Here is a 14,222-nt window from a genome sequence, read left to right on the forward strand (position 1 = left end):
TTTGTTTATGCCAATGGCAGGTATTGAGGTTGAACAAGCAACATTCACTTTATTTTTTCTTTCTTTCTTTCTTTTTTTTTTTTTTTTTTTTTGAGACAGAATCTTGCTCTGTCACCCAGGCTGGAGCGCGATGGCACTATCCTGGCTCACTGCAACCTCTGCCTCACGGGTAAGCGATTCTCCTCCCTCAGCCTCCCGAGTAGCAGGGATTACAGGTGCCTGCCACCATGCCCAGCTAATTTTTGTATTTTTAGTAGAGATGGGGTTTCACCATGTTGGCCAGGCTGGTCATGAACTCCTGACCTCAAGTGATCCACCCAACCTTGGCCTCCCAAAGTGCTGTGATTACAGGCATGAGGCACCCCAACCGGCCACTTCATTTTATTCCCTAAAGGGCCTGCCCCACCTGACTCTCGAACAAAACAGCCAGGGTGCCCTGCCAGGTGGTTAACAGGGTAAAGGCAGAAGCAGCCAAACACACAGGCTTCCAGGAACAGTGTGGACACAGCTGCAGCTTCCTCATCTGATAATGGGAGCTATTGCAATCGCTACTGTTTCCCCCTTGCCTTCTAGAAGGCCTGACTCCATTAAGGGTTGATCATGAATAGGGCAGGTGGACTTATAGAGCATGCTGTCAGAGTTGGGGGTTGCTTTCAAATTCAAGATAGTAAAAATCAACAGAAAAGATGAGTAGCCAGCTGTAGAAGTGACGTACTCCTAAGATGTGTGGTAATGTATTTCTAATGACATTAGAGTTTCTGAAATCCATCTCATCATCATGGCCTAGCACTAGAAAGGGGAAGTGCTGGGAGACCACGTGGACCAGGCATCACATTTAGAGAGGGCCTGGGACCTAGACTTTTGATACTATCTCCAAATTAAGTTACACATACAACTACAGAGAGAACTAACAGGATTGAAAAAAGATGCTGCTCAGCTGGGCTCAGTGGCTCCTGCCTATAATCCCAGCACTTTGGGAGGCAGAGGCAGGTGGATCACCTGAGGTCAGGAGTTCAAGATCAGCCTGGCCAACATGGTGAAACCCCGTCTCTACTAAAAATACAAAAATTAGCTGGACATGATGGCAGGTGCCTGTAATCCAAGCTACTCGGGCAGCTGAGGTGGGAGAATCGCTTGAACCCAGGAGGTGGAGGTTGCGGTGAGCCAATATGTCACCATCGCACTCCAACCTGGGCGACAGAGTGAGACTGTCAAGAAAGAAAGAAAGAGTGGGGGGGGGAGGGAGGGAGGGAAAAGGAAAGGAAAGGAAGGAAGAAAGACAGAAAGAAAGGCAGGGAGGGAGGGAAAGAGAGAGAAAAGAAAGAAGGAAGGAAAGAATAAAGGAAAAAAAGAAAGAAAGATGCTGCTCATCATTCACCTCCAAATTTCACATTTGCATCTCCTAGCTAGAGATGCATCTCATGTTGCCTGCTATGCACTTTGAAATAATATTTGACATTTTTATAAAACTTTATCTTGTAAGTAGCACAATTGTGTGTACTGCCCCTTTTTCTGTTAAAATTGTCAATTTTGGAAATATACACATGTACCATATGCCACAGTTGTAACCTTGTAATTCTTTTTTTTTTAATGCAGGAATAATCTCAAAAAAATAAAAAGTGGTCAAGGGCTCCCTTGACCTCTGAAAGGTCCAGACGAAGATGAACTGGTCTAATTTATTACAACCTTTCCCATCTAGGTAATGTTAAAATTCAATAAGCTGGGCTGGGCACGGTGGCTCATGCCTATAATCCCAGAACTTTAGGAGGCTGAGGCGGGCAGATCACAAGGTCAGGAGATAAGACCATCCTGGCTAACATAGTGAAACCCTGTCTTTAGTAAAAAATACAAAAAAATTAGCCAGGCATGGTGGCGGGCACCTGTAGTCCCAGCTACTTGGGAGGCTGTGGCAGGAAAATGTCGTGAACCTGGGAGGTGGAGCTTGTAGTGAGCAGAGATCGCACCACTGCACTCCAGCCTGGGCGACAGAGCGAGACTCCGTCTCAAAAAAAACAAAAAAACATTCAATAAGCTCTGGTATTTTTGCTGTTAAGAATTCCTTTGGGCCACTCAAGGTGGCTCACGCCTGTAATTCTAGCACTTTGAGAGGCCAAGGTGGGAGGATCACTTGAGTCCAGGAGTTCAAGACCAGCCAGGGCAACATGGAGAAACCCTGTCTCTACAAAAAAATAAAAAAATAGCCAGGTGTGGTAGTGCACACCTGTGGTTACAGCTGTTTGGGAGGCAGAGGTGGGAGGATCACCTGAGCCCAGGAGGCAGAGGTTGCAGTGAGCTGAGATTGTACCACTACACTCCAGCCTGGGTGACAGAGTAAGAACTTACCTCAAAACAAAACAAAACAAAAAGAACACCTTCATTTTCTCACATACCCCAAGTATTGTCTATCAAACTTTGTGCATTAAGTAGTAGTTTAGTTTATAATTTTATTCATCAGATGTATGCATAATTTGTCTAGTTTCTGGTAGTCATCACGTAGTTTTCACTCATCCAACAAACATTTATTGAGCAACTACTATATATGCCAATTGGTGATAGAAAGATGAATAAATCAAAATTTACGGTCTGGTTGGGGGACAGACATATGAATAAATAATGAAAGTAAACAATATTAGAGGCACCCAAAGAGAGAGAATGAGCTGCTGGGGGAATCAGAGAAAACTTTCTGTTGGGGTTGATCTTGAAGTGAGTCCCTAACATATGAGTGGATATCTGCAAAAAATTACATTTTAGTCTGTTTAAGTATCCTTATTTCAGGTAAATGTGTGAATTCTACTAGACTTTTTGAATTGTTAAAATAATGTACAAGCTCCTGTTTTCTTTCCATGGAAACCCCAGGAAGGCAACTATAGTCTCACGGGAGGTGGTAATGGTAGGTGGGCGTGAATTTCAGAAAGTGGGGAGCTGGGCTAAGAGAAATAGTGTATCATGGTCATCCAAGAGGATGGTCGGCTCTGCCAACTTTTATCCACTGCTTGGCAGGTGCAAGCAGAACTTTGCGAGTAGAGCCCATTGCCAGAGCCCTGGGAGCCACACATTTCCTCGTTTCTTTTTTAAAAACCTTATAGTAAACAAACAATCAACTAATGTTGATTTGATTTTCCAAGTATGTAGACTTTCCTACTGCTGAAAGTATGAGCTGACCTACTAATTGCATCATTCCAGTTAATTTTGTGTTTTCAATTCTCCCAAAATAATAAATAAGCCTTTTTGTATCATTGTCCCTTGTTGGTTTGAGTCTCTTAACCAACTTGTCACAATCAATTCATAATAAATTGGCAAAATAGAGTGTGTCACCCAGGCTGGAGAGCAAAGGCGCCATCTTGGCTCACTCCAACCTCCGCCTCCCCAGTTCAAGCAATTCCCCTGCCTCACCCTCCCCAGTAGCAGGCATTACAGGCACCCGCCACCACACCTGGCTAATTTTTGTATTTTTAGTAGAGATGGGGTTTCTCCATGTTGGCCAGGCCTTGGTCTTCAACTCCTGACCTCAGCTAATCCACCCATCTTGGCCTCCCAAAGTGCTGGGATTACAGGCGTGAGCCACTGTGCCTGGCAGAGTGTGTTTCTTTCAAATTGAAGACTATGGTATAGATCTGGACTGAAACAACCTGTCTTCTTCACTGCTCTTAACTGCCAAGTCTCTCCTTAAGTCTGGGCTTTCTTGTATTCATCTGATCCAACATATGTACCATTCATATTCTGATGACTCTCAAATTTATTTATTTTTAACTTTTTTTTTTTTTTTTGAGACAGAGTCTCACTCTGTTGCCCAGGCTGGAGTGCAGTGGCACAATCTCAGCTCACTGCAAGCTCCACCTCCTGGGTTCACGCCATTCTCCTGCCTCAGCCTCCTGAGTAGCTGGGACTTATAGGCGCCCGCCACGGCGCCCGGCTCATTTTTTGTATTTTTAGTAGAGATGGGGTTTCACCGTGTTAGCCAGGATGGTCTTGATCTCCTGACCTCGTGATCCGCCTGCCTCGGCCTCCCAAAGTGCTGGGATTACAGGCATGAGCCACCGCGCCCAGCCTTTTTTTTTTTTTTTTTTTTTTGAGACATGGTTTCACTCCAGTAGTCCAGGCTGGAATGCAGTGAAGCAATCTCACTCACTGCAGCCTCGACCTCATGGACTTAAGTGATCCTCCCACCTCAGACTCCCAAGTAGCTGAGACTATAGGCTCCTGCCACCATGGCTGGCTAATTTTTTTTTTTTTTTTTTTTTTTTCAGAGAGAGGGTTTCACCATATTGCTCAGGCTGGTCTTGAACTCCCAGGTTCAAGCGATCTGCCTGCCTCGGCTTCCCAAAGTGTTGGAATTACAGGCATAAGCCACGATGCCCGGCCTGACTCTCAAATTTATATCACTAGCTGAAGCTCTCCTCCCAACTCCAGACTTAAAAAAATTGAGAGTAGAATTACCATACGATTGGGCAGTCCCACTTCAGGGTAGATACACAAAATAATTGAAAGCAGGATCAATCCCAAATGTCCGTCAACAGACAAATGGATAAAGAAAATGTGGTATACAAATACAATGGGGCCAGGCGCAGTGGCTCATGCCTGTAATTCCAGCACTTTGGGAGGCTGAAGTGGGTGGATAACTTGAGGTCAGGAGTTCGAGACCAGCGTGACCAACATGGTGAAACTCCATCTCTACTAAAAATAAAATTAAAAAAAAAAATTAGCCAGGCATGGTGGCGCACGCCTGTAATCCCAGCTATTTGGGAGGCTGAGGCAGGAGAATCTCTTGAACCCAGGAGGTGGAGGTTGCAGTGAGCCAAGATCACGCCATTGCACTCAAGCCTGGAAAACAAGAGCAAAAACTCCATCTCAAAATAAACATACATACATACAATGGAATATTAGCCCTAAAAAAAAGGGAACTCTGACACATGCTACAACATGGATGAATCTGGAGGACACTGTGCTAAGTGAAATAAGCCAGTCACAAAAAGACAAAATCCTACTATTTATATGAGGCAGACTACTTGAACTCCCATTAGCAGAACGTAGAGTGGTAGAATGGTTGTTATTGGGGGTAGAGAGAAGAGAAATGAAATTTTTTTTTAATGGGCATAGAATGTCAATTTTTTAAGATGAAAAATTTCTTTCTTTCTTTCTTTCTTTTTTGTAGAGATTGGGTTCCCCCATGTTTCCCAGGCTTGGTCTCAAACTCCTGGGCTCGAGCAATCCACTTGCCTCAGCCTCCCAAATAACTGGAATTACAGGCATTAGATACCATCCCCAGCCTTGATGAAAAATTTCTGAAGATTCATAATAATGAGAATATATTTAACACCACTGAACTGTACACTTAGAAATGATTAAGATGGGCCAGGCCCAGTGGGTCATGTCAGTAATCCCAGCACCTTGGGAGGCCAAGGTGGGTAGATCACCTAAGGTCAGGAGTTCAAGAGCAGCCTGGTCAATATGGTGAAAACCCATCTCTACTACAAATACAAAAATTATCTGGGCATGATGGCGCGCACCTGTAGTCCCAGCTACCTGGGAGGCTGAGGCAGAAGAATCGCTTGAACTGGGAGGCAGAGGTTGCAGTGAGGCGAGATCTCACCACTGCAGTCCAACCTGGGCCACAGAGTGAGACTCTGTCCCCTCTCCCCTCCACCAAAAAAATTAGCCAGATGTGGTGGTGCATGCCTGTAATCCCGGCTACTCGAGAGACTGAGGTGAGAGGATCGCTTGGACCTGGAGGCAGAGGTTGCAGTGAGCTGAGATTGTGCCACTGTACTCCAGCCTGGGCAAGAGAGTGAGACTCCATCTCAAAAAAAAAAAAAAAAAAAAGAACTGATTAAGATGGTATAATAAATTTTAGGTTCTACGTATTCTACCACAATTGAAAACATTTTTTAAAAATAATATTTATTTTACTTTCTTTGGCTTTTTATTTTGGTGCTTGGAAATGAGCATTGATGTTGCTGGTTGTGCAGTCGACAGTTAGGGATTCACCTCTTAATGAATGGCAAACTCTTTGTAGATGTTAAAGTTGACTTTGGAAGGAAGATAAGTTGTACAGCACAGGCATGGTACTCTCCTGGGGAAAGGAGTTCTTCCCAGGCTCACAGCACTGTGCACCATGTACAGAGCACACATTTTGGGGAAATGCCCTCATACTATGAATGAATTCAAAGTTAGTATGGGGTAGGATCTAAATCTTGTGATCTCTTTCTTCTAAAGGACTACCCTTCATCAGGTTTTAAAAATTACTCCTATAATTTCTGCAGTATGAGTTTTTTCATTCTAGAATGTGAAAATACTGCCAACAATAATCTAAAGACAGCCCATATTCACAGCGACAAGAAGTTCAGTGTTGGCTATAGCTCGGTCATGCTATGGGCAGGAGGCCTTCTCTAAAGATAAGTCTGCTTTGTGTCAAGCATTTCAAGCATGACTTGCTTGTTTCATCTGCCCATTTACATTCCTTGTACCTAGAAATGAATGTGATAAAAGTTTTGGTGCCTACAGGAACTATATTTACCTAGTTCATGTTGGCTTCCCACTCAGAGGGAAGTTTGATTGCCTTCCTGCACTTGAGAAGTTTAGAGAATGTGCCAGTGAATGTGCACACTCACAAGGTGTGTGTGTGTATCAGTGTTAATACCCAACAATTGAGCCTACTATTTGCTTGAGCAAAGAACACCATTTTCTCTTGAGCCTCTAATATGTGTGAAATATTTTAAGATTTCAATATTATGTACAAAGAACTAGTAGATGGTAAGAATTGTGAGAAAATATAACCATGAGAACACAAAGAGAGTACAGCAGATGAGTGGGCTACTTCCAAGACTGGTTCTAGGGGCAGAAAAGGAGACCAGACGAAGGACTCCAAAGAGCAGTTGAGATCCTGGTGGCCACTTTAAATCCCTATCCCTAGCACTGTGGAGAACACAACACAAAAATGTATGATGTCTGGTTTCTTCTCTCTCTTTTTTTTTTTTTCTGAGATGGAGTCTCCCTCTGTCGCCCAGGCTGGAGTGCAGTGGTGCGATCTCAACTCACCGCAACCTCCGCCTCCTGGGTTCAAGCAAGTCTCCTGCCTCAGCCTCCCGAATAGCTGGGATTACAGGTGCGCACCACCACGCCCGGCTAATTTTTGTATTTTTAGTAGAGACGGAGAGACGGGGTTTCACCATGTTGGTCAGGCTGGTCTCGAATGCCTGACCTCGTGATCCGCCCGCCTCAGCCTCCCAAAGTGCTGGGATTACAGGGGTGAGCCACCGCGCCCGGTGGTTTCTTCTCTTATGGAATTTAATGTCGTTGACGATTAGACATGGCCATGCATTACTCAATCTTGAATTGGGATCCCCAAAAAAGCTGGGCAAGTAACAAGGGCTCAATGAATGGATAAGTGATTGAGTTAATAAATACGTGATCAGTTCCAAATGGGTAACATTTAGTTATATTTGGTGGAGATAAGTAGTCCAGTGTTTTGGAGCTAAGTGGTTATTCTTTTTTTTTTTTTTTTTTTTTTTTTTTGAGTTTGGGTCTCGCTCTGTCACACAGGCTGGAGTATAGTGCCACAATCTCAGTTCACTGCAACATCTGCCTCCTGGGTTCATGCAATTCTCCTGTCTCAGCCTCCCGAGTAGCTGGGATTACAGGTGCGTGCCATCACCCCCGGCTAAATTTTGTATTTTTAGAAGAGACGGGGTTTCACCATGTTGGCCAGGCTGGTCTCAAACTCCTGGCCTTAAGTGATCTGTCCGCCTCTGCCTCCCAAAGTGCTGGGATTACAGGCGTGAGCTACCCGCGCCCCGCTCCCCCTACCATTTTTTTTTAATTTTCAAAATTTTTGTAGAAGTGGGGGTCTCGTTACGTTGCCCCGGCTAGTCTCAAACTCCTGGCCTCAAGCGATCCTCCTGCTTTGGCCTCCCAAAACGCTGGGATTACTGGCGTGAACTACCATACTCTGCCCTTTATTCTTACAGAGATTTTGAGGTCTAAGAATGTGGACTTTAAAGATTTCACTATCAGATTATGCATTTAGCACGGAATGACAATCTGACAGCCGTGTACAGCGTAAACCGGCGGAGAGGGCTTGGCACTAAAGGCAAACTGTCTTTTAAGAACAGGAAAAAGAAAGGTAATATATATTTTAAGGAGGTCCCATTTTAGGGGAGATAATAAGCTTGGGTTAGGCGTCTGAAGTCAGAAGAAACAGTAAGAAACACACACGCAAACTCCAGCAGCCACCAGCTAGACTTGAGTAGAGACAGCAGGTCCAAGTGGAGGTGGAAGTTGGAAAGTTGCATCTGCCAGGGAGGGCGAAGGTGGCCTACACCCACTCCTGGAGCACCCTGCTTGACGAGCAAGGTAGACGAGGCTGAGGGATACTGCTGGTGATGACGGTGGTCGTGGTGATGGTGCCGGTAGCTAACAGATCTTGAGCGTACCAGGCCCTGAGCTGAGTCCTCTAACGGGCAGAATGTCGCTGCATACGGACAGCAGCCTCAAGAGGACAAGGTGATTTAGTGACTCTAGCCTCTTCCCGCGGTGCCAGGCTGATTTCACCCTCTCCGGAACACACATGCGAACCTCCGGGGAGGGAGCCAGTATCGGGTCCTAACGCAGGGAATCGCTCCCCTTTCTGAGAGGGACGCGCCAGCGGAGGGGCAGCCAGGGCCCGGCCTCTCCTGCTCCCGCCCCGCCCCCGGCAGTGGCCCCTAGTCCGCCAGAGGGCGACTCCGCGGGTCGCCCAACCCGCGACCGGTCCACGCGGCACCCGCCTCTCCCTAGGCCCCCGCCCTGCCGGCCCGCGCGCGCCCGACGGGAGCGTGCGGGGCGGTGGGCGCAGGGTCACGTTGGGCGGCGCAGACAAAGGCGGGCGCGCGCACGTCCTGACGCAGCTTGGGCCCGCGGCAGCGGCAAGGGCGGGAGGGAGCGCTCGCCGCGGGATTTGGAGCTGCCTAGCCTCGCGGTCGGTGAGTAGGAGGGAGCTGGCCCCTTACCTCAAAGTCCCCGACCTCCGGGGAGCCGAGAGCGGGACGTGGGAGCCGGGCTTGGGCGGCCGCGCGGGGCCTGCGGTCTGGGACGCCCCGGCGACGCTGCGCCGGCGTCAGGAGGCACCATCGCCGCGCCCCGGGGATCCCCGGCGGGTGGAGCGGGTGCCCCCCGTCCGGGATGGAACGGTCCGCGCCCGCCCCGAACCCCGGCCGCCCGCCTCTCCGCTCGCCTGCTCTCCGAGCCCGGCTCCTCGGAGCCCTTCGCCTCCCCCAAGTCCCAGGTGTGCGCAGCCCTCCCGCCCCGGGAGTCCGGGGATGTGGGTGGCGAGGGCTGCTGGGCGTTGGAGCACCAGGAAGCGCCTTCCCCTGTCATTCCCCTTCCTGTGTTCTCTGGCTGCCGTGAGATGCATGTCTTTACCCTCTCCTTCTCCAAATGCATGCTCCCATTTTTCTTTAGGATTTCTTAACTCCCGAAATCCCTTGCCTTTCCTTTTTTATTTCAGCACCCTCTGAGGCATCCTTCTCCCACTGGGGCTTGTTTATTTCCTCGCTTTCCATGTCACAGAGGGCTGAAGTTTAGCTGTTCAGAAGTTGCAGAAAATAGCTTATAGGAGACATACGGTGTAGCACGATGGAAATAAGTTCCATCCTCTGCCAAGTATTACCATGGATCTTCTCATTGATAACCTTGAGGTCATTTGAGGAATTTTCTTTCTGGTCCATTTTCCTTAATTTTGGCTGAACTTTGAGGAGCTCTCCTTAGTTTCATGTCTTGTAGATTCTATCTCAATCCAAGGGAAATGGTGTGAAGAGCAGTTACACCATACCAAAGTCTCCAGACAAAATCCTGTAATAATGCCAATCAAATATACTTCTCTCTTTGAAAGAGATGTGCTTTTCTTTTCTTTTTTAACTTTGTATTTTGGAGAATTTCAGACACAGGGAAATAGATGGAATAGGGAACCAGCATGTACTTGTTCTGGCCTCCTCAGCCACTTAACTGTGGCTATTCCTGTGCCATCCACACCCCACCCATTTCCCCTCCCGTATGTCTCAGGGAGAACTTGATGCAAGATGAGTCTGTCAAAAGTAGCTTCAGTTCCATAATGAAAACCACCATACCAAGTCATAAGGTGCTTTTTGCTTTGGAACACAGCCTACTCTTATGAGGTCTTCAGCTAAGAAACACAGTAGAGTTGAAGAAAGAGCACAGCAAAAGGTATCTTAACATGATAGAACAGGTTAAAAGAAAAAGTATGGCCGGGCGTGGTGACTCAACGCCGGTAATCCCAGCATTTTGGGAGGCTGAGGCGGGCGGATCACCTAAAGTCAGGAGTTCAAGACCAGCCTGGCCAACATGGTGAAACCCTGCATATACTAAAAATACAAAAATTAGCCGGACGTGGTGGCAAGTACCTGTATTCCCAGCTACTTGGGAGGCTGAGGCCGGAGAATCGCTTGAACCCAGGAGGCAGAGGTTGCAGTGAGCCAAGATTGCGCCACTGCACTCCAGCCTGGGCGACAGAGCGAGACTCGTCTCAAAAAAAAAAGAAAAGAAAAAAGTGTTTCAGATCTGGATGAGAACATTCGGAACGTCCTGTTCAATGTTTTCATTTTTTTCTGAGCCCTTGGAGGTCCAGAGAAGTTCAGTGACTTGTCCAGAGCCGCAGGTCTTAAGAGGCTGAAATCTCGCCTCTGCCTCCAGGCTGCGGTTCCACTGACCCATACTGCTTGCCTTCAGGAAAGAGAAATGGTGTAGGAGGGCTGTGGATGAAGACGCTTACATTCATGAAGGATTTGGATAGGCGAGCATGAGCTTTTCCACCAAATTTCAGAATTTTAAGAAATGCCTTAAATTATTTCTTAAAAATCAATTTGGGGCAGACGAGAAGTTCTGATAATAGTTTTTAGGGAACATGATAAAATTCTGACCTTAGAAGTGGTATACCAGTTTGAGAAGAAGAACAAGCTATAAACGGTGTAGATAACATTCACGGCTATTTAAGAAAGAGTTACTAAGGGAAACCAGAATGACTTAAGAGTGTTACTCTTCTTTTTCTGAGAGAACAATAGCATCATCTCAGAAAGCCTTTCATGCCATTAATAGGTAAGAATCTGGGCTTCTTGGACCATGGGTTAGACTTTCTTACAAAACCATAATATGCATTTCCTAGCAAAATTTATGCTATTGCATTTCCTTATCTCAACAAAGACTGGTAAATTCAGTACTTATTCCTCAATTTTCCTACCCTTAAAATGGGGATATTCTGCCTCTCCAAGGAATGCTGGGAACAAGCAAGTCCTCATGTTAGGGGTCTTTGAGTTTTCATGGAAGTTTAGGTTATTTATATGATGACATAGTTGTCAACTTACTTTCAGGATGGACTTTTCTTTTGTGAGTTTGTGACCTAAATACAATAGTTGTTATGCATGTCCAGTTTATGGAAGTACCACTGCAATAACAGCATTTGAGTGTCATGGTAAATCATTACCCCTAAAGATGGAGGGAGGAGGAGGCAACTGTTGTGTGTCTATTTTGTGTTTGGTGTGAGGAGTGCTGTGGCTAGGCTCTTCAGAGGCTAACCTAACTTGCTAAGTGGTTTCTGCTAAAGAAAAACCCACTTTTCTTGTGTGTGCTTGTCACCACAAGTTAGCTTTTATTAAAAACAAAACAAAACTCTCTAAGCTATCTGGAGATGATTTGGCCCTGGTTAAACATGAACTGTACTGCAGAATTGTTTGTTTGGGTAAAGTAGAACCTCATTATGACATGTCTTTTACTTCCTACTGTGTCATTGTGCTCATGGGGAGAACTTGACGGAATATCATCCGTTCCATGTATCACTAAACCATGTAATAGCGTACACTATGATTAAGACTTTTTAAGAGAATAGAATTTTAGAGTTAGAAGGAGTTTTCCAAGTGCTTAGAGTTTCCCCTGAGTCCTTTAATGTACTTTTTCACCTTTAAAACACATGCAGACACGTACACATGCCACACAAACACAGAGTCTCATCTAGGGCTCTCTTCATTTTGCCTTGTACAATCTTAGTATGTTTGGATCCCACCTCCAGTTAATTTGTAAGCCGAAGATCTGCAATAATAGAAAAATGCTTTGTAAAACAGGAGCGTAATACATTTGCACTTGACTTTTATTTATTTATTTTATAGAGATGGTCTTGATCTGTGGCCCAGGCTGGAGTACAGTGGCATGATCAAGGCTCACTGCACCCTCAGCCTCCCTGGCTCAAACAGTCCTCCTGCCTCAGCCTCCCAAAGGGTTGGAATTACAGACATGAGCCACCATGCCAGGCCTTTGTTGACTTTTTTTTTTTTTTTTTTTTTTTTTTTTGAGACAGAGTCTTGCTCTGTCGCCCAGGCTGGAGTGCAGTGGCGCAATCTCGGCTCACTGCAAGCTCCACCTCCCGGGTTCACACCATTCTCCTGCCTCAGCCTCCTCAGTAGCTGGGATTACAGGCGCCTGCCACCACGCCTGGCTAATTTTTTTTTTTGTATTTTTTAGTAGAGACAGGGTTTCACCGTGTTAGCCAGGATGGTCTCGATCTCCTGACCTCGTGATCCCCCCGCCTCAGCCTCCCAAAGTGCTGGGATTACAGGCATGAGCCATCGCACCCGGCCGACTTGTTTGAATTAAAAAAAAAAAAATGATCAGGAAGCTTAAATCAAGGGAAGTTCAATGATTTTTTTTCTGGAGACTGAGTCTTCCTCTGTCGCCCAGGCCTGAGTGCGGTGGCGAGATCTCAGCTCTCTGCAACCCTCCACCTCCTGAGCTCAAATGATTTTCCTACCTCAGCCTCCCAAGTAGCTGGGATTACAGGCATGCGCCACCACACCCAGTTAATTTTTGTATTTTTAGTAGAGATGGGATTTCACCATGTTGGCCAGGCTGGTCTCGAACTCGTGACCTCAGGTGATCCACCCGCCTCAGCCTCCCAAAGTGCTGGGATTACAGGCGTGAGACACTGCACGTGGCCGAAGCTGAATGATGTATTCAGGGACACATAGACTAGACAGTAAGAGTTGCACCTGGAACCTAAGGGCAGTCCTGGTTCCAGATCTAAGCCCTTTCTGCTGTACCATTTTCTTCACCTCGGAGAAATAGGGTGGGAAAGTATACACACACACACACACACACACACACACACACACACACACCTTTCTTTCTTTCTTTGCCAGTTGAAGATACATTATTTTGAGTCTCCTTTAAAAATTTTTGATCAGTGCTGTCCCATAGAAATATTATATATGCTATATACACAATTTTAAATTTTATAATAATGCTTTTTTAAAAAGCACAAAGAAATAGATAAGGTTGATTTAATCATTCCACAAGGGGAGAGAGAGAGAGTATGTGTGTGTGTGTGGGTGTATCTCAAAACATCACATTGTGCCCCATACATATGTAAAATTATGTATCAATTTTTAAGAAATTGACAAACAGTAATTTTACATATTTATAGTGTACAGTAATATTTGCCCACATGGATAGAATGTGTAATGATAAAATCAGAGTATTTAGGATATCCAGCACCTGAAACATACATCATTTCTTTGTGTTGGGAACATTTCAAATCTACTTAACATTTCAAATTAAAATATACAAGAAATTGGCCTGACGTGGTGGCTCATGCCTGTAACCCTAGCACTTTGGGAGGCCAAAGTGGGTAGATCACTTGAGGTCAGGAGTTTGAAATCAGCCTGGCCAACATGATGAAACCCCTTCTCCACTAAAAATACAAAAAAAACTAGCCGGCTGTGGTGGCTTGTGCCTGTAATCCCAGGTATGAGGGAGGCTGAGGCACGAGAATTGCTTGAACCCTGGAGGCAAAGGATGCAGTGAGCAGAGATCGCACCACTGCACTCCAGCCTGGGCCACAAAATGAGACTGTCTCAAAAAAAAATAATAATAATATATATATATATATGTACAAGAAGTTGGTAACTATAGTCATCCTACTTTGCTATTGAATACTGGAACTCATTCGTTCCATTTAAGTTTTTTTTTTCTATCCATTAACCAAGCTCTCAATGCCCACCCTTCCCAGCCTCTGGTATCTATTATATTCTACTGTCTATGAGATCATTTTTAGCTCCTATATATTGACTTTGATTTGAAAGTCAATTTAAAGTTTTTAAAAAAAATTTTATAAAGTAGAAACAGGTGAAAATAATTTTAACAATATATTTTATTTAACCTAGTTTATCCAGAATATTACTTTGAAA

The 14,222-nt window shown here is 45.5% G+C and overlaps 1 protein-coding gene across 9 annotated transcripts in view; it reads left to right on the top strand.

Moving 5' to 3' along the window:
• The first annotated feature begins 8,631 nt into the window (after positions 1–8,631).
• GPAT4 (glycerol-3-phosphate acyltransferase 4) overlaps positions 8,632–14,222 on the top strand; it is a 43,972-nt gene continuing 38,381 nt past the window's right edge. For 3 of the 9 annotated variants that reach the window (XM_063817049.1, XM_063817050.1, XM_016959389.4), the window contains exon 1: positions 8,825–8,957. The gene's annotated coding sequence lies outside the window, so the exon portion shown is untranslated. Of the gene's footprint in view, positions 8,958–9,103; positions 9,260–14,222 lie in introns of those variants that run through there. The other 6 variants (XR_001720156.4, XM_001138888.7, XM_009455242.5 and 3 more) reach the window with 5 other exon arrangements.

The sequence above is a fragment of the Pan troglodytes genome, chromosome 7 (assembly GCF_028858775.2).
Source record: "Pan troglodytes isolate AG18354 chromosome 7, NHGRI_mPanTro3-v2.0_pri, whole genome shotgun sequence".
Classification (NCBI taxonomy): Eukaryota; Metazoa; Chordata; class Mammalia; order Primates; family Hominidae; genus Pan; species Pan troglodytes.